Raw genomic sequence first — 22,104 nt, 5'->3', positions numbered from 1 at the left:
TTATTAATCTTTTCAAAGAATCAACTTTGGTTTTGTTGATTTTCTCTATTGTTCTATCTCTTTCATGTATTTCTGCTTTGATATTTATTATTTCATTTCTCCTGGCAGGTCTGGGGTTTGCTCTTCTTTTTCTAGTTCTTCAAGCTGTAGAGTTAGATTGTTGATTTGAGGTTTTTCCTCTTTTTTGATATAGGCATTTACTGCTATAAATGTCCCTCTGATGACTGCCTTTTCTGGATCCCATAGATTTTGGTATATTGTGCTTTCATTTTCATTTATCTCCAAGTAGTTTTTTTTTTCTTTCTTGAATCCTTGTTTCATACAGTGTTATAGTTTCCACATATTTATGCATTTTCTATTTTTCCTTGTATTATTAATTTATAGTATCATCTTCTGTAATTGAAGAAGATATTTTGTATCGTTTAAATCTTTTTAAAGTTGTTGAGAATTATTTCATGACATTGCATGTGGTCTATCCTGGTAAATATCCCATGTGCACTAGAGAAAAATGTGTATTTTTCTGACATTTAGTGGAGTGTTCTATGTATACCTACCAGATCTAATTTGTTTATGTTATTGTTCGTGTCCTCAATTTTCTTACTGATGTTCTTTCTGGAAGTTCTGTCCACTGTTGACAATGGTGTATTGAAGTCTCTTGCTATTATTGTAGAGTGGTGTCTTAGTCATCCAGTGCCGCTATAACAGAAATACCACACGTGGATGGCTTTAACAAACAGAAGTTTTTTCTTTAAAGTCTAGTAGGCTAGAAGTCCAAATTCAGGGCATCAACTCCAGGAGAAGCCTTTCTTTGTTAGCTCTGTCATCAATCTTCTCCTCGACTAAGAGTTTCTTCATGTAGCAACCCCATGTCCAAAGGACACACTCTGCTTCCAGCACTGCTTTCTTGGCAGTATGAGGTCCCCCTCTCTCTGCTAACTTCCTGTCATGGATTGGATTGTCTCCCCAAAAGATATGTGTCAACTTGGTTAAGCCATAATTCCCAGTATTGTGTGGCTGTCCTCCATTTTGTGGTTGCAATTTACATTAAAGAGGATTAGGATGGGATTGTAACACCCTTACTAAAGTCACATTCCTGATCCAATATAAAGGACGTTTCCCTGGGGTGTGGCCTGTACCACATTTTATCTTAAAACAACAACAACAACAACAAAAAAAAACTGGGAATTTTATCTTACAAAAGATAAAAGGAAAAGGAAGCAAGGAGAGAGTTGGGGACCTCACATCACCAAGAAAGCAGTGCCAGGAGCAGACCATGTACTTTGGACCCAGGATCCCTGTGTGGAGAAACTCCTACTCCAGGGGAAGATTAATGAGAAGACTGACAGAGAGAGAAAGCCTTACCCTGAAGCTGACGCCTTGAATTTGGAATTTTAGCCTACTTTACTGTGAAGAAATAAATTTCACTTTGTTAAAGCCATTCACTTGTGGTATTTCTGTAATAGGAGCAGTAGATAACTAAGACAGTTCCCTTCCGTTTTATCTCATATAAGATAAAAGATGGTGCAGGCCATACCCCAGGGAAACTCTATTTACATTGGATCAGGGATGTGACCGTAGTAAGGGGGTTACAACTCCACCCTAATCTTATTTAACATAAAATTACAATCACAAAATGGAGGAAAACCACACAATACTGGGAATCATGGCCTAACCAAGTTGACATATTTTGGAGGGACACAATTCAATCCATGACAAGTGGTCTATTGCTCTTTTTAGTTCTGTTAGTGTTTGCTTTATATAATTTGGTGCATTGACGTTGGGTGCATATATACTTGTGATTTTATTTATTCTTGATGGATTATTCCTTTTACCATTTTTTTATGTACTTCTTCATCACTTTTAATAGATTTTGACTTAAGCCTATTTTGTCTGATATCATTATTGCCACTACTCTCTTTTGGTTATTATTTGCATGGAATATTCTCTTCCATCCTTTCACTTTCAATTTATTTGTGTTCTAGAACCTAAGATGTATCACTTGTTCACAGCATATGGATGAGTCATATTTTCTTATCTATTCTACCACTTTCTGTTTTTCAATAGAGAGTTTTGTGCTTTTACATTTAAGGTAATTATTGATATGGAAGAACTTCTGTCGTTTTGACACTTGTTTTTTATGCATCTTATAAATTCTTTGTCTTATATTTCTTGGAATTTTATTGTTATATGTGTTAAGTTGCTTTTTTATATTGAGTCTGTTTGGTTTCTTCCTTTTTGTCTTATATATATATATAAAGTGTTTTCTTAGTGGCTACTATAAAAATTACAGTTGAGGCCTTACATTTAAAACAATGTATTTTAGCTTGATACCAATAATTAATATACACATGATAAATAACATACAATATTAAAGTAATTAAACTCTAGCCCTAATACTCTTTTCTCTCTCCACTCTTCTCATTTCTGTGTTATTGTACCAGTTATCATATCATTGTAAATTCTATGTCTGTTAGGATAACTTTGTACTTATTTTTTATACATTTGATGATATAAAGCTCACAGATCATAACAACTTAATTTACCCATTGAAAATACCCTGCAACAAGCCTTTTTGTTTTTCTGTGCCAATTATCTGATCTCGTCTTTTTTTTTTTTTTTCCAGTTTCCTCCTTCTTGTACTAGATTGGGTAGTTGCCTAATGTTCTTTTGTTTCTACTTGAAAAACATCTTTTATCCGTTCTTCCAATACATTCAGGCCTGGTAGTTATGAATTCCCACAACTTTTTCTTGTTTGAGAATGTGTTCAATACACCCTCGTTTTTTGAATAATAGTTTTACTGGATAAAGAATTCTTGATTGCAATTTCTTTTTTTCTTCCAGTGCTTTATGTATATCTATTTTATTATCTCCTGATCTCCAAGGTTTCTGTGGAGAAGTTGACCCTTAATCTGATTGAGGACCCCTCCTGTGTTTTTTTATGCTTTTCTCTTGCTACTTCCAAGATTAGGTCTTTGTGTTTGGTCTTCAAGGTTTGATTATAATATGTATTGCTGAAGGTCACTCTAGATGTGCTGTACTTGGGGTTAGCCAAGCTTCCTGGATTTGCAGGTTCTTTATTTTTTTTTTTACTTTTTTTATTTTGTCCTAGCTTAGCTAGGTAATCTGGGGGTGCTTGCCATCCTCCTTCTTCCCCAACTGACACAAGTGTCCGATATGATTTCAAAGCTCTCATGTAGATTATCCTTTTTATGTGGTATGTGTATTTTGTTATCTTATTTTGATGGAGATCTCCAGCCTCACCTCTTTTTCTTCTTTTTTCCTCCTTTATTCTGAAAGTTTTATGTCTCTTAATGCAGGGATGGTGCTAGTGTTTTTTTTTTGGTGTTGTTGTTGTTTGTTTTTTCCCATTTGAGACACAAATAATCTCTGTTCCTCCAGATCGTCAGTGAAAATAAGTTTTACTGTCCCTTTCCAGCTCCTAGGTGGCAGAATTCTCATATAGTATTGGTGTCTCACCATAGCCTCTTATCAAGGCTGTCTCTGCTTGTGAGATATGTTCTGCAGCAGCCTGCTTTGGGGGTTGAGTTGATGAGCTTCCAGGGCCATGGAAAGAGAAAGATAAAGTTTCTTGCCTTATCTATTTTTGTCTTTTGTCTTTCTGGTTGCCAAGTGGTGGTTTGAATTTTAGGTTTTTTTTTCCAAGGTTCTACATTTGTAATTCTATATGCTTGTTGTTTCTATTATGTTATTTATTTTCTATAATTGTTGCAGAATATTTGAGATGAGCTTCTGCTCACATCGTCAGCTTGGGGCAGGGATGCAAAATGTTTTCTTATCAAATTTTTTTTACATTTCAAGAAAGTTTTAAATTATTAGTAAAAAGTAATTTTGGATACTGTTTTATGAACATTTTAATACATGTAGTTTTTGTCCTGAAGTCTTTATTTCAGTTCAGTCTTTAATTATTTGTGCAATTTCTCACTTTTTCTCTTGAGCAGTCTCACCAGGTGTTAGTCACACTTTTTTATTAAAAAACAAAGCAAACACACTACTGCCTTTTAATTTGTTGTTGTCATTTGTTTGTTTTTATAATTAGTACTCTCAAGTTACCTTTTTCTTCTTCTTTTTTGCATGGGGTTTATGTTTTTCTACTTGCATTTGGATGCTTTTTCTACCTTTTGTCCATTTAAGGTATATATTTAATCCTATGAATATTGCTCTAATAATTGATTTAGCAACATCTCAAATATTTCGCTATGTCATAATTCATTATAAGTTAACTCGAAATATGTTATAATATCTAAGGTGGTATTTCTGTTACTCAAAACAAGCAGCATATTTAAATAACAAAAAAATATATTTTTACCATATTATTTAAATATATAATGTATATGTAAAGGTCATCATTATTTTTGTTTTATATGCTTTATTTATTTAAATTTATACAAATATTTATAGGCTTTGGGACCACTCTTTTTTTACTATATCTCTGAGCCTAAATCTTTTATTATTTTTCTTTTGTTTGAAGATATCAGCTTATATTCTGTAATTGTAGAATTGACAATTATTTATTAATTAGCTTTTATTGGTCTGAAATCTTCAATCTGGATTAATGTGTTCGTATGGTAAATCTATGTTAGCAATTATTTTCTTCCAGTGTTTTACAGGTAATATTTTCTTGTCTTTTGGCTTCCATTGTTTTCATCAGGAAGTCCATTCTTGAGCTGTTCATTTCTCTGGCAGATTTATTGATTTTGGTTTTGTTTTGTTGTTTGTTTTCTTCTAAGCAGTCTTACTATTTTATGGCTGCGTGCAAGTATGTTTTTATTATTTATAAGAATTCTTTAATATATTATTTGAATACTTTATTCAGTTTGAGGAGGTTGTCAATCATTGTCTCATCTACATCTCACCCATATTAGATGTGCAAGCTGTGTCTTTCCATCTCTTTTTCCTCCTTTTGTATATTCTTTGTTTTGCTTCTTTTGCTTCAGTCTGAATGTTTTCTTCTAATATTCAGTCCTATAATTTTCTCTTCAGCTGAATTACCTATTCCAATGAATTACCTATTGCAATATTATCATAACTGGATTTACCATTGTATCTACCTTTTTGGCATTTGAGCTTTCTAGTCTATGAACAGCATATATCTCTCCATTGAAGTCATTTTATCAGAATAATTATAAGTTTAAAGCATAATGATTATCTTACTTTTAACAAATGTCTCTTTAAGCACCTTTCTGAAAAAATATGTTTTCTAGGATTAAAATAAAAGCTATCTTTTTAGTGATGCCTAATCCACCTTGGGAACTCTATGGGACAGTTCTACTCTGCCCTATAGGGTTGCTATGAGTCGGAATCGACTCGACGGCAGTGGTGGTGGGTACATTTACATATTAATCTAAAATCAATTACTGTCCATGTTTAATTTGATTTTCCTTAATTTTTAAATAGTAGTGTAATTTTTTTTTTAGTTTAAGAGCTAGGATTAAGTAAACTTTAGACTCAGAGATTTGAAAGAATATTATCACTACCATTTATTTTATGGATTTTAAAATATTAGTGAATACATCAGAACTCTAGGCTGAAAAAGAATAAAAGACAACTAAGCACTCATTCTACTGACTTGCACAAATATTAACACTTAATAAATTCAGGAAATTTAACAATTTTAAAAACATTTCAAGTTTTTTCTTTTAATTTAGGCTGGCTTTTATTGCCTATACTATAAATATATGTGAAAATTATTATTTTTTCCAAATGACCAGAAAGTGTAAATAAGAGAGTTGAATATAATGACAGGAAATGTAGTGATTCAAGGCAGACCACACAGGTTTAAGTGCTGACTCTATGAAGTGCTAGGTGCATGTCTTTGGGAAAGTTAACTAAGCCCTCATCATAGAGTTTCCCCTTCATATGCTGGAATGATAACAATACATACCCCTCAGTTTTGCTTTGAAAACTAAAAATAATAGGATAAATGTAAACTAAAAGAGTGCCTAGCATTAGGGAATATTATGTATGTGTTAGCCATATAGTACAGCTCTAAAACAAATACAAGTGGATGGCTTTTTTAAAAAAGAAATTTATTCTCTCACAGTCTAGTAGACTATAAGTCCAAATTCAGTACATCAGCGGCGGGGGAAGGCTTTCTCTCTCTGTCCGCTCTGGAGGAAGGTCCTTCTCTTTAATCTTTCCCTGGACCAGGAGCTTCTCCACACAAGAAATCCGGGTCCCAAGAATGCACTCTGCTCCTGGTGCTTCTTTCTTGGTTGTATGAGGTCCTAGTGTCTCTCTGCTCACTTCTCTATTTTATATCTCAAAAGACATTGGCTAAAGAAACTATCTAATCTTGTAGATCTCATCAATATAACTGCCACTAATCCATCTTATTACACAATAGTGATAGGATTTACAACACAGGAAAATCACATCAGATGACAAAACAGTGGACAATCACACATACTAGGAATCATGGCCTAACCAAGTTGACATATATTTTTGGGGGACATAATTCAATCCATGACAATGTATGTTTTCTCTACTTAGAAATTAGATTCTGACACATAATGGATACATTCATAAAATGCAAATTCTTAAAGTATTTTGAAAAACATTTTCAACAAAACCTTCCTTCTCTGATTTTGAATGGAGTATGATAAATATCCTCATATGAAAATTCCAATAAAAATGAGAACAGAAAATACATATTACTTGAAATAGCATTTGTGGGGGCTCATAATGAAAATAACTGTTTCTGCATATTTTTCTTCTGTTGTTCAAAGGTGTTTGATGTTTGTGAACTTTGAATTTAATATTTTATTACAAAATCTTGTTTTGTGTACAAAGTCTAGTCTCTAAGAAAGTGACAATGGCAAGAAAGGAAAACAACAGGAGACTGAGAGCCTCTCAGCTCAATGTCATAGAGGAAAATGATTTGTATTAGAAGCGTGTCTTATTTGTCTGGAGACAGCACCATTATTATAAGGTGGAGCGGTCTGCCACCTCTTGCTGCCTTTTGAGTCTTTGTTAGTGACCTTTGGGAGCTCAAGTAGAGAACAGAGCGGACACTCAGTGATTACCCCATGTGGTGTGGGTTTTAGAAGACAGGGATGAGATTAAAACTAAGCACAGGACATGAAAGGTGGGTGAGAAGGGAGAGGAGTCTTCAAAGTTTGGTGCCTTCCAGGGGATTTTGCTGCTTTCTTCTAAAGTCAACTATGTATTTAGAACAGTAACCTGACCTGGGGAACAAGTGAGATAAATACCTTTGTTAATCCATAGCTGGAAAATGACTTGGCAGTTTCAAAAATTTTTGTGCAGTGGAATCCTGAAAGAGCTGACAGCTTCAGGCTAGAAATTGAAAAAGCTTACCTCCTGATTTACATAACTTCCTACGAAGGAAATAAACAATGAAATGTGCACAAGATGCAGATTCGTAAAGACTGACAGCTTTAAGATTCTCACTAACTTAATATTAATAGATAACATTTTTGCTCTACTTCATACCTAAATTATACCTATTAATCCTCGTGAGAATCATAGGTAATATCATTGTACCTTTTTCTAATGAGGAAACAGAGGCAAAGACTTAACTCGTCTGAAGATATTTAGTCAGTAAATAGTGGGGTGTGTATTGCATTAACATGATGTTTAAGGTAATATTCAATACATGGTTTAAATTTTTATTTTAAGAGTAACCCATGTTTAGTTTGGGGGAAAAAATTAAAAATAAATGTCAATTCTCATTTGTTGTTAAAGTTAATGCCCTGTGTTAATCTTAGAATTACATTGCATTTAAACATCCCAGTATACATTGGTATATGATTTTCTGAAGCAAAAAAAAAAAAAAAAAAACTCTAAATGATGCATGGTAATAGAAAAAAAAGGGGTGTATGCAGACAATGATATGCTATGCATGGGGAATAATAGAAATAAATGAATTACAGACAGTGGTGTTAATCTTAATAATAAAACATTACATAAAAAATTCAAATCCTCAAAAATATATATATATTTTTTAATAACCTTTTATAGTTTCCTCAGGGGAATATTTTGTACATCTTCAGAGTTTTCTCTTCTACTGCTCTCTCCTTTCCTGTACTCTGCACTGAGAACTTCAGCTTTATTTGCCTTTCTGAACTTTGAGCTTTTCTCAAATCCAGGAATCTCTGGAGCTCTTTCTTGGTTTACATGGAAACTGTGTCAAGGCAGAAGCTGGTGAAATCTTAGTACTCACCTCGCTTGTTTCCTATCTTGTCGGGTCACTATACTTCATTGCCCGACTTTTTTATGTTATAATTTTAGCGAATATCCTATTAATATCTTAATATCTATGCTAGAAATACATGTTTATAGTTAATTTCCACAGTTTATTCAAATAATGTGTAGAGTAGTTTCAATCACATTTTATGCATTTCCAACACTGTATCTTAATATGACTCAGTTAATCTCTAACAGAGAGTGTTTTGTTTGTTTGTTTTTTGAATTAGTGGGAATGGTAGAGTAAGGGACCACAAAAAGCTTCTCCACAAAAGCAAAGAATAATGTAAAAATTTATTTAAATCAACTTTTAAGAACTTTAAAAATTAATAAAATCATTAGCAGCAATTCAGGGAGTTTTATTCAAGGAACACAGCTAAATCTCAATGAAAGCTCAGAGCTTTGTTGTGTTTTAACTTGTACTGTTCCCATATATGGTTCCCCAGATCCATGACAGACATGAAAACCAAGAGCTATTAGTAAATCTGAATAGGCCTATAATCACAAAATTTCCAACAAGTGATAAATAGACCAGTGTCAGGTGGTTTTACTGGTGAATTCTACCACATATATTTATAAAAAATAATGTCAATCTTTAACAACTCTCCCAAAAATTAGATGAGTGAAGACTTCTAAGAGGCCGGTATTACCCTGGCCAGTATATACCAAAACCAAACAAGGACATCATGACCAGAAACAGATAAACAAAAGCCAACACAACACCAATATCCCTTATGAATATAGACACAAACATTCTCAACAAAATACTAGCAAATTGAATACATCAACATACAAAAATGATTAGTCACGATAACCAAGTAATATTTATCCCAGGAATTTAGGATTAGTTCAATATTAAAAAAAAAAAAAAAATCTATCAATATAATGCACTGTTTTACGATCATAAAGAGTAAAAATAACACATGATCACCACAATAGATGCAGAAAAAGCATTAGACAAAATTCAACACCTTTTGCAATTACATAATCTTAACAAATTAGAAATAAAGGTGGGCTTACTCAGACTGATAAAGGGCAACTACAAACAAATCCACAACTAATATTATATTTAATAATGAAAGTCTGAAAGTGTTTCTGCTGAAATCAGGAAAAAGACAAGAATGCCTGCCCTCTCTATAATATTGAAAATTGTCCTGAAGGTGCTAGTCAGGATAATTAGGCAAGAAAAAAATAATAAAGTCGATCCTGATTTGAAAAGGAGGAGTAAAACAATCTTCGTTCATATATAACATAATCTTGTATACAGAAAATCCAAACTCTTTTGATGCTGTTCAAAAGGTTAAACAAACATGTACAGTATGAACCAATCATTCCCCTCCTAGGTATAAAAAAAAATACACAAGGTAGTTAAAATTGTATGTTCACACAAAATCTTGTACATGAATGTTAGTAGCAACATTCTTCAACAACAACAACAAAGTAGAAACAACCTTAATGTCCATTCATTGATGAAAGGATAAACAGATATTGTATAAACAATGAAACATAAACCCAAAAGCCAAACCCATTGCTACTGAGTTGATTCTGACTCATAGTAACCCTACAGGATAGAGTAGAGCTGCTCCATAGGGTTTCCAAGGCTGCAATATTGACTGGGGCAGACTGCCACCTCTTTGTCCCATGGAGTAGCTGGTGGATTTGAACCACCTAACTTTGGGTTGGCAGTCAAGCACTTAAACACTGTGCCACCAGGGCTCACAATGAAAAATAAATGAGATATGTGCTACTTGGAACTCTTCAGCTTCTTGGCTATGAGATTAGTAGTTGCTTTTTTTTTGGAAACCCTGGTGGCATAGTGGTTAAGTGTTACGGCTGCTAACCAAGAGGTCAGCAGTTCAAATCCACCAAGTGCTCCTTGGAAACTCTATGGGGCAGTTCTACTCTGTCATATAGGGTCACTGTGAGTTGGAATACACTCGATTGCAATGGGTTTGTTTTTTTGTTTTGTTCTTGTTTTCTTTTTTAATCAGATTTAGAAATGTTTTCACCAATATTTGCTCAAACACTTTTTTCACCCCCTTCTGTACCGTTCTCATGGACTTATATATTTGTTGGCACATTTGGATAAGGATGATGACTTCCCATAAGTCTATGAGACTGTATGATTTTTTCTTCATTAAGTTTTCTTTTTCTTTCAGATTCATTATCTCAAATTGATCTATTTTCAAGTTTGCCAATTCTTTTCTTTGCCTGCTTAGATCTGATGTTGTTGCCTCTAGTGAATATTTTATTTCAGCTATTATACTTTAGGAATTTAACATTACATTTTTTTTTTTTTAATAAACAATTACTTCTACCTCTTAGTGATATTAGTGTTTGGTAAAATGTTATTCTCATGTTTTTCTTTAATTATGTGGACATGGCATCCCTTAGTTCTTTAAATCTATCTAAAATTCCAATTTAAAGTCTTTGTGTAATAAATTCAACTTGTCTCCTCCACCGTGGTTTCATTGTTGTCGTTTGCTGCTATTTTTATTATTCCTTGTGTAGTGGCTTTGATGAACTAATTCTGTAAAGTCTATATTCTTTGTCGTATGTGGACATTGAAAAATCTACTTAATTAGCTTAACGATCAGCTAATGATTAGACAGAGGTTTCCTTAAATGCCTGGAACCAATTAGTTTCTGAGTCTTTTTCAAAGGGCTCTATATACATGTTGAAATATACTTTTTCAGTGTCTCAAATTTACCCAGAAATAGGTACTTAGGGGCATTTCTGGGTTTTTCTGAACATTCACACAGCCCTGGGCATGCACAGAGCTCTTATCACGTGGGCTTCAAGATTCCCAAGAAAGTGCCAGAGATTTCCAAAACTCTCTATGGACATCTAATTCTCCTATTTTTCTTTTTAAGATTTTTGGCTAGTTTCTTGTTTGTCCAAACTGTAATCATCAGCTCAGGCAGGTGCAATATTCAACAAGTACCACTGACTGTTTTTAACAAACATCTCCATGGGAAAGGCTTTTCCACTATGTGAGCTCCAAGTCAGGTCAAAAAATAGTTCCTTTAGTGGGTATTCCATTGATGGAACTTTCAGATATGTCCAATAGTGATAATTTTCTGGAACTAGGTCTTTGAAAGCTCTCACACCCCATTCTGACTTCTGTAGTGTTTGCTAAACCAAAAAACCCATTGTCGTCGAACTGATTTCGACTCATAGCAACAGTATGGAACAGGGTAGATCTGCCCCATAGGATTTCCAAGGAGCGTCTGGTGGATTCCAACTGCCGACCTTTTGGTTAGCAGTTTTTCACTGAGGTTATTTTCTGTGATTGCAAAGTTTTAGTTTTCCAGGTTACCATCGAGCAGAAAAAGAGGGGAATGAGAATACAGGGCAAGTTAAAACATCTCTAACATCTCACTTTTCTTACCAACTTTCAGTTGTTCTTGAATAAGCATTTTCTGGATTGTTACAGGGTTATGAGAAAAAAGTGATTTTGAAGAACTTTTGCCAGTATTATCACTGCTTTTATGGAGGGGAGATCTTTTAAAGGTCCTAACTTTGCTATTCTCCCTGAAGCCACTTCAATTGGTTTACTTTCATCAACACATTTTAGTAAGCATGTTGTATAAACACAGTGAAACCTGTGAGAGCTGGAACTCAGTGAGACTTCCTTGATTTTCAGGGCCTCGAAAGATTTTTGCCTTTGACCACATGCAGTCTTATCACTTTTCTATTGCTGTTTTTAGTGGAAAATATTTGAGTTTTTCTTCTTTGACAGGTTTCCGCCTTACATAGATTCCAGCCTTCACAGGTTTTGTTGTATATTCGTGTATGCTTTGGTGTCCTCAAATTTACTTCCACATTTCTGAAAGGGAGTGTGCTTTCTTACGGTTTAAAAAAAAAAAAAAAAAAATTTTTTTCTTTTTTTCAGTTTAGAACATTGCAAATACTTAAATTTATTCAGATTTTCTAAAGCTTTTTAGTTGTCCACTTGGAATACATTTCACTCTCTTAGCACTAGAATTCCTTTTTCAATTGTGATTCCCCTATTTAGTACTCATTAAAATTTTTCTATCACATTTAGGATAATGTAAAAAAGTCCAATTAATTTACATTTCCTTGCTACTTGTTTGAATTTACTCTCCATCATTACTGAACTTCTTTTAGCTCTTCACAGGATCACTACAATCTCTTTAATCATGATTTCCAAGTGCCTTTAAATATGGCATTTCCTTTGCTTGAAATAACTCATTTTGCCCAGCTTGCTATTTATTTTTTGAATGTTTAGCCATATATCCTCTAAATTATATTTTCCCCTAACAATATCAAATATTTCTCTATCCCTATACAGCATCTATTTGCCCTGAAGGGATTAGATGTATTCATTGATCACATTTTTAACAGTCCTTAAGATATACTATTCTCTAGTATATATATTTTTAGTATATATTTATATATATTATGCTTATATATATTATACTTATATATATGATATATATATATTTTCTATATATGAAGACACAGAGACAAAAAACAGACTGACAAAACATAACTAAATAGATAGAAAGACATTCACTAGATTATTACAGGAAGTCATGTGAAAGGTAAAATAAATAACCCAGACTTTTTAGGGAATTATAAAATACCAATTTAAGCAAATCACTTTTCCCCTGAGATTTTAAGCGTGTGTATAATTTAGTTTTATTGAAAACTGATGAAGGGCTGTATTTCTTTGTGTGCACATGCATTGTTGGGTATATGACTTTATATGTGTATGGCTTTGTTTGGAGGTAGAGTTAGGACAGCATTATAAATAAAGCATTTTGTATAAATTTGTCATTTAGAAATACTCAACAGTCAAATGACTAGATACATAAAAATGATTATTTTTTTTTTCTAGAAAAAAATAGGTATAAATTCCAGGTAATATTTTTAAGTAAAACTGATACTAATTTATAACTATATAAATCAAAATATTTAATATGTAAAGATGAGAAACAGTTTGCCTCTGAGCACTGAAGTCCCGTGTAAAATTATAGCTCTCTTTGATTAGCAGTTTTATTTTATTTTATTTTTTCTATCACTTCTTCAAAGGAAAATTTCTCTTCTCAGACTTGTTTGGCGTTATAGTTTCATTAGAAAGGTGTTGTTCCCAATTTGTTCTTTCCTGCTCAGGTATGACCCTTGCTGATATAGTTTGGAAACCTAATTCCCCTCTAGCAATGGGTGAGTCAAGGGTCAAACATGGGAAGCATGCTAATAGACCTTGTGTCGCAGTTACAATTCTAGCCAAAGAGAGAGAGGCAAAGTTCAGGGCAGAACAAAGACCCAAGAATTTTAATAGAAAAGCTGTATTTAGTCACCTGAATTTGTGGTGTTATATAGGACAGGTCAAGCTTTTTTTTTTTTTGGTGGTGGTGGTTTTTTTTTTTTTAGACGGAGAATGGAAGTAAAACAATTAACTTTGTTATTTGGTACCGTTAAGAACGAATCCTAATATATCTCTCTTGATGTGTTTCTAGGGGAATAAATAGTCAGAAAAGAGATACTTTCAGATTGATAAATCTGCTCTGTTAATTCAAAATTAATGTGTGTACAATTAAAACTGAGCAAATTATGTATTTAGGTATATTAGGATGAATTGTGTATGTGTGTGTGTATACTCATTTATGTTTTTATATATTTAACACCCTGGTGGCGTAGTGGTTAAGAGCCCGCGGCTGCTAACCAAAAGGTCAACAGTTTGAATCCACCAGACGCTCCTTGGAAACACTAGGAGGCAGTTCTACTCTGTCCTGTAGGGGTTGCTATGAGTTGGAATCTACTAGACGGCAGTGGGTTTGTTTTTTGTTTTTGTTTTTATTTTTTTTTATTTAAAACCTTTGTAGGATAATGGATCATTTAGTGTTTTAAAAGAATCTTAAAATGTTTTTTAAGTGAAACCATAATCATCAAAGAGAAATTTAAACATTTTAGCCTATTATTTTATCAACATTATCCCTTAGAGGTTACTATTTCTCACTGAAGAGAGAATAATGTGGCATGAAACAATTTTCTCTCCTCAAAAAAGATTTAGCTTATATCAGTAAGATACATTCCATGTGTACAGAAAAAAAAAAAAAAATCTTTAAAAGAAAAAACAAAATCATGTTATATTTTTACCTTTAAAATGTAAAGATATTTGCCAATTACAGTTATATATTTTTCTTACTAATATGCTGATTTATGAAAGCACTGTGGTACGTGGGCTGGGGAGGGGGGTTGATCAAATACAATGTCTACTTAATATAGGAAATATACTTATAATAAGATTCCAATATATAAAATTAAATATATCTCTCAGTTTTCATTGTAGTAATCTAATATTTAAACTATTTAAATTTGGGGTAGTAAAAAAAAAAAAATTTTTTTTTTTTTTTTTTTTGTAGCAGTGGTAAATGAATCCCTTCTTAAATGTTTGCTTAAACTTGGTTATCAACTGAGTTGAGTATGGTTTTAATATATAAATTTTTCATTTTTTAGTTTTCTTTAACAATAATTCAATCTCTTTATGGTTATAGAACTGTCATTATATTTCTTTTTACATGAGGTTTGGAAGTTCAGCTTCTTTGAAAAATGATTTCTTATTTTTAAAGTATTGGTATAAAGTTTCATTATATGTTCTCATTTTTATTATCAGCTTAGTCTGCCCTTGTAATCATTTTTCTCCTCTAATTTTATTTGAATTTGTTCCTCCCATTAAAAAATGTTACTGTTTGCTGGGGCAATTTACTCTCTCTCTGACAGCGAACATGCCCCCTAGCTTTGGAAATTAACATGGCATTCTAGAAGTTATTTTATTTTTTGCCATCTGATTAAAAAAAAAAAATTCTTTTGATTTTGCATTTCTTGCAATTGTAGTTGACACTGTTCATATTTTCATTTGTTAATAAGACATTGGTATTTCCTCCTGTGCATGCTGCCTATATATTGACCATTTTCCGGAATCAGTAAGAAGTGACTGAAGCCCACTGAGTTAGAATGTGCTCTACCATAAGTTTATAACAGAATAGTCCTACTGTAACATCTAGATTAAATTACAGAAATGAAACAACGTTATTGATCAGAGGGCTGTTGCAGGGGTCTTGTGAGAGTTGATGCTGGTAGGAACCAGAAAGAATGTTAGTGTGGGTATGGTGAGAAATGTTTAGATATTGGATAGAGAAAACAAATATGACGTATTTTAAAATACACTGGAAGTGAGGTGTGAAAGGAAGCCAAGAGACAAATATGAATCTAAGTTTTCATTTATCCTAAAAACCTCAATGAATGCATTTGTCATTTACAGAATGGAAGAAGACTACAGAACAAACAGGCTGGAGGGAACAATCAAGAGTATTATTTTAATATGTTGTTAAAAACTGTCAAGAATATGAGGTTTTACCTTACTTGCAAGTCAGTAAGATATCCTGCTACAGTTTGATGCATGATTGCAGAAGATAGAAGAACACTTGGAGAGGGATAATAGGCTTAATTCGTTAAGGGAGAATGAGTGTCATGTATATGTTAGTTCCTTTCTCACAAGTGTCACAGGAGTGATATGGAATAACCCAAATAGATGCTGCACATACTGAAGAATCCAAAATTTAGGCACATATATTGTTTATAATGGATTGCATGAAATTTGTTCTTTGCCCTGAGGGAGGAGACACTATATCCATTATACTAAACTTAAACTTTCTTGAGATGTGATTATGGGAATTGGCAAGTCTAAAATCTATGGGGAAGGTTGGCAGTCTGGATACTCAGGCAAGATTTCTATGTTACAACCTTGAGGCAGATTTCCTTCTTCTTCAGGAAATCACGGTTTTTGCTCTTAAGGCATTCAGCTGACTGGATGAAGCTCGCCCATATTATCAAGGGTGATTACCTTTCCTTAAAATCATTTTTCAGTTTCAGAGTCTCCTCTGACATTCATCTTGGTCTTTTCTTTCTTTCCTGTCTTTTCACTGACCTCTTGCTTTCTTCATGGATGATGTCCTTGATGTCATTCCACAACTTGTCTTGTCTTCAGTCACTAGTGTTCAATGCGTCAAATCTATTCTTCAGATAATACGAGAAGCTGGACTGTATGAAGAAGAATGGGGCATCAGGATTAGAGGAAGACTCACTAACAAACTGCACTATGCAGATGACACAACCTTACTTGCTCAAACTGAAGAGGACTTGAAGCACTTAATAATGAAAATCAAAGACCACAGCCTTCAGTATGGATTGCACCTCAAGATAAAGAAAACAAAAATCCTCACAACTGGACCATGAACCACATCATGATAAATGGAGAAAAGATTGAAGTTGTCAAGGATTTCATTTTACTTGTATCCACAATCAACAACCATGGAAGCAGCAGTCAAGAAATCAAAAGACACGTTGCATCGGGTAAATCTGCTGCAAAGGGCCTCTTCAAAGTGTTGAAGAGCAAAGATGTCACCTTGAAGACTAAGATGTGCCTGACCCAAGCCATGATATTTTCAATCTCATCATATGCATGTGAAAGCTGGACAATGAATAAGGAAGACAGAAGGACTGACACCTTTGAATTGTGGTGTTGATGAAGAATATTGAATGTACCATGGACTGCCAAAAGAACGAACAAATCTGTTTTAGAAGAAGTACAACCGGAATGCTCCTTAGAAGCAAGGATGGCAAGACTGTGTCTTACTTTGAACGTGTTGTCAGGAGGGATCAGTCCCTGGAGGACAGCATGCTTGGCAAAGTACAGGGTCAGCAGAAAAAAGGAAGACCCTCAATGAGGTGGATTGACACAGTGGCTGCAACAATGAGCTGAAGAGTAACAACTATTGTAAGGATGGCTCAGGACTGGGCATTCTGTTGTGCATAGTGTCGCTATCAGTCAGAACTGACTCGACGGCACCTAACAACAACAAAATCAGTTTATTGGAAAATTCAATCACATCTACAAAAAGACCTTCATAGTAACATATAGACTAGTGTTTGATCAAACAATTGTGCACCATAGCTTATCCAAGTTTACACATATAATTAACTATCCCAATATCTAACTTAAAAAATTTGGTAAGGAATTGGATTTATGTATTTGAGGTTTATGAGAAAGGTTAGTTGCAGACATATATTGGAGAGTCATCAGTTTATTGGTTATATGTAAACTAGTGAACTGTATGATTATAAAGAAAAAGAAAGAAAATTACAAAATTTAATCCTGCATCACTTCGATGTTTGAAAGTTTGGATGATGAGAGTTTTCAGCAAAGAAGCCTGAGAAGAACCAACCTGCTAAAAAGGTTGATGTCCAAGTGGAGAAGGTTTGGAGAAAGAAGGGACAACTCATTGATTCCAACACTGCTGAGGCTTTCTGTAAGATTCTAAATCTTTGGATTATAAATTTATAATTCACATTTATACATGTGGATTCCATTAAATTTAAACAAGACACTCTCTAAAATCTTAGAGAAGTTATCAAGCATAATATAAAAGATAAAGCATATTCTTTTCCTAGGGTTCCCATAACAAAATTTCTTAATACTTGTAGGAAATATTTTAATTAAATGCATTTATATGAGATTTTCTGATACAAATAAAACTCTTAAAATAATCCCTATGTAATTCATACATTTTAAATGATACACATTTAGAGGTATTCTTTCACATTTTTGGAGTAGATTGCCACAGAAATGTTGCATTCAAAACAACTTCATTTAGTAAGTTACTATCATATATGATCATACTTATTAAACTCACATGAATTATTTCATGATACACATCTAAAAACCCCTCAATCCTTTTTTTTTTCCCACCAAAACAATGATATCAAGGTATGATTTTTAAAATCTATGGTAGTATTACCCCAAAATAGCGGTATTTTCTGCCTCCATGTTGTAAAAGTGTAACCAAGTTCCTTTCAGGTCCTTGTCTTGTCCTATCCGCTGATTGAAATAAGATGGACACCAATTAGGAGGGAAACAGAGAGTGGCAAGTTTATTGTCTGCACAGAGAAGGAGCAAAGTGGGCCTGTGGCCAAAAGATGGCACACTCCCTGCCCAAGGAGCTCGGGGACCTTTTATCTCCTTGAGTCCCCAGGGGCAGGGATTGGTGCCTGAAACCCTACACCCCAAGCCCTCCCTTGCCCAAATTTGGAGACCTGGATGCTAAGTCATTTTTCATAGGAAGTTCATGTTGTGGGACTTCTCACTTTCCAAAGGGGCTCGGCTGTATCTGTGGGCTGGAGAATATCTTCCCTTCTCATGATGCTCAGGTCCAGGGTCAGATAAGGACATGATTCCCTTGCTTTGTACATGCACCAAGATCTTGATTTTCCCATACGCAAAGATCTAGTCTTCGGAACAAATCGTTGTTAGAAGCCACAGTTTGCAAGGACGGTGGAGCAGGAGAAGAGGGGGGAAGAAGTCACGTCAGAGCAGGGTTTCAATCTCTCTTCTAACAGGTTCCTTTTATTCTTAAAAGGGGTTTAGGGCCAGGGGTCTCATCTTCTGTTGCTTCTTCATGCTGAGACAGGGAAATTCTTGGGGTTACAGTTTACCCAGGGGTGAAAAGCCACACTTTTCCATGTAGAGAGAAAAGAGAAAGGAAATATAAGATTGGAAGGAGGGAGCACAGTAAATACCAGAATGAGAAATGTGAGAAGAGTGTTCTGAAAGTGACCATGGAGTGGTTCGAACCCTCAACAGGGAGAGCATGGAAGGACTCGAACCATCAAGTCACTGAGAGGGAGAGGACCCCTTAATTAGGTAAAAGTGGGTCCCAGAGGACCATGACCCCTACCTACCTCCTTTTGTGAAGGGAATTGAACCCTTAGCCTTGTTATGGGGTTTGGTCTTAGGACTGCTCTTAGCCACCCTCTTTCTGCCTAGTTCCCCAAGACCAGTGGAACAACCTGATTGAGTGTGCTTACCTGAATTTAGAGGCCTCTCCCATACAGTTTCTGTTCCTGAGCTGAGACGGGTACCCGGTGGACCTTGTCCCGGGGCGGGGATCACAGTGGCCACCTGAAACTTCTTACCAGTCAAAAGAGATTAGAGCATACCTTAAGCGGTTGTGGAGGTCCAGATACTTGCCACCCAAGCTTTGGAGTCCACAGGTCCCAGTGGAGTCACCAGAATTTGTAACTGAATTCCTTTTGGGTTCTGGTCCTGTCCTATTAGCTGATGGAAATAAGACGGACACCAATTGCAAGGGAACCAGAAAGTGGCAAATTTATTGCTTGCACAGACAAGGAGCAAGGTGAGGCTTAGTGGCCAAAAGACCACTTGTTCCCTGCCCGAGGGCACCGGAGGCCTTTTTTTAACTTGAGTCCCTGGGTAGAGGCAGAAATTGGGTCCTGAAACTCTGCACTCTGAGCCCTCCCATGCCCAAATTTGAAGATTTGGATGCAAAGTCATTCTTCATAAGATGTTCCCATTTTGGGACTTCTCACTGTCCAAAGAGGCTGTAGGCTGGAGTATATCTTCCCTCCAGATGATGCTCGGGTCTGGGGTCAGGTAAGGACTGGATTCCCTTGGATTCTGCATGAGCCAAAGTCTTGGTTTGCGCATGTGCAAAGATCTAGCATTCAGAACAAACTGTGGTTTAGAAACCGCAGTTTGCAAGGACAGCAGAGCAGGAAGCAAGGGGAGAGGAAGCTGCTTTGAAACAGGGGTTCAAAAGATTTAATGTCACCCTATCTAGAAGTATAATAAAGAAGCTACTTTTTTAATATGTAACAATTTGGATAAACCACAGGTCATACGCACATACTCATCTGCTTTGCTATTCATCTCAATCAAGATAATGCTGTCAAATTTTATGGTCCAAGGGGATTCATGTTTATAGGATTCCTTATGTCTGTGTTTTAGTCTTTGTCAGCAGTTGTCAGTGTAACACTTTTCATCCATACAGAAGTGTCATAAGTGACATCAGTATTTTAACAGGGTTGTTGGTTTAGTGTATCAATTTTTTGTCTTCAAGAAAAACAAATGCCTCCCATCTTGCTTTATGCAGTTTGTGAATCAATTAAAAAAAAAAAAAAAACCTCGGAGTAGCCGAAATAAGTTTTGAATTATACCTTCTCCTCACTTATAGGCTATCTCCTTAACTTCAAATTAGCCTTTATGACAATAGTAAAAAATCCACTATCTGACTATTTTGCATATTAACAACATACACCTAAAAGTCACGAACGCCAAGGTGTGAGGCGAGAGTAATGCTCGCTTTGATGGTTAAGGTTATGTGTCAACTTGACTGGGCCATGATTCTCAGTCATTTCCAAGGAACGACTGGAGGATTTGAACTGCTGACCTTTTGGGTAGCTCTTAACCATTCTGCCCCCGGGGCTCCCTTGGCAGTTCTGTAATGAGGTAGTCATCCTTCGTTCTGTGATCTGATGTGGTCCTCCTCCATTTCCACATACTGCTGACTTTCACATAACAACCTGGTCTTTGGAACCTAACCATATTGATAAGGAGTGAGCGTATGTGAAAAACCTGCTTAGGACATAGAAGGGTTCGAAAGAACGATGTGAATTATTGAATAATCTGTTATTGTGTTCACTTCAGAGTATCTATTGTCTTGTCTTTTATACCAGCTAGTATAGACCAAATGGAAGACATAGTGATATAATATGGGTATAAATTATTTTAGTTTTATGAAAGCGAGAGACCTGAAAGACAGGGTGTGGAGGATGGAAAGTTTAAATGTCTAATGAACAAAAAGGATGGGAATCTTTACAATGGAAAGTCTAAGATAGGAATTAATTACACTAATAATTTTAACCACATAAAATGTAAATTGTGCATGAAAGCTATTTGAGTATTTTAAAAATGAAATATTGGACAATAATCACATTAAAAATTAAAAGTGTCTGTAATGTAATGAGATTTAATATTATATATGTGTATGTATGTATATATAATATATATACATATAATATATACATTATATGTATATATACATATAATGTATATATATATATAATGTTAAGTATATATATTTTTTTATATATAATAGCACATGATGTTAAAAATTATCTAAGCTTTACTGAGCATTTATTGCAATCAAACATTTCTCTGTGGCCATTATACATATTAATATTACAAAAATTATTTTAGATAAGTACAATTTTTTAAGTGATTTTTTTTTAAAGTAGACATGACACACGAGGTACATCGATCGCTGAAACATTAAGTAACTTGCCTAAGGTCACACACTTAGCAAGAAGTCTGACTTCAGAGTTCATTCTCTGAATATCCATAATGAAGATACTTGTTAGAAGCCTATTGAATCAATGTATAAATGTAACTAAAAAAATCAGTTGTTTTCAGTAACCGTGTTGTTAAATAATTCTCAAGACAAAATTAATGATTGAAGTAGAATGTTTTTTATGTGGTAGGTATGGTGTCTAAATTTTTTAAATTTAATTTTCATGAACTTAGATGCACAAAATGGAAGTGGTTATATAATCTTCAGGTTGTCAGTGGCTTGTACACTAATGTATTTGTGTATATATTATATGTATGTACATATTTATATATTGTCTTAAATTTAATAAAACTTTTGAAGACACAAAAGAATGATAAAGCTAGAACTCTAAGAATAATTTTTATCTAACTTTATGATTTTACCCATTCCATCACCCTGAATCTCACAGATTTTTAATTTTTACAAACCAAATATGAATAAATAGGTACCTTCTTGTGGTCTGGATTTGATATTAACCTACACTTAATTTGTGATACTTTTTAAACATATAGTAAATATAGGTTAAATCAAATGTCATAACAATGTGTTCTTGATATTTATTATCATCCTTCTCCAGCAAAATACATGTTTGAAAAATTTGTAACGAGCCTACTTGATTAGTATTGCTTCATGCTTCCTGCATTCCTTCCTTCTCGTATACTTTCTC

The sequence above is a fragment of the Loxodonta africana genome, chromosome 17 (genome assembly GCF_030014295.1).
Source record: "Loxodonta africana isolate mLoxAfr1 chromosome 17, mLoxAfr1.hap2, whole genome shotgun sequence".
NCBI lineage: Eukaryota > Metazoa > Chordata > Mammalia > Proboscidea > Elephantidae > Loxodonta > Loxodonta africana.
The sequence above is the reverse complement of the archived record's forward strand: the minus strand, read 5'-3'. Positions refer to the sequence as shown.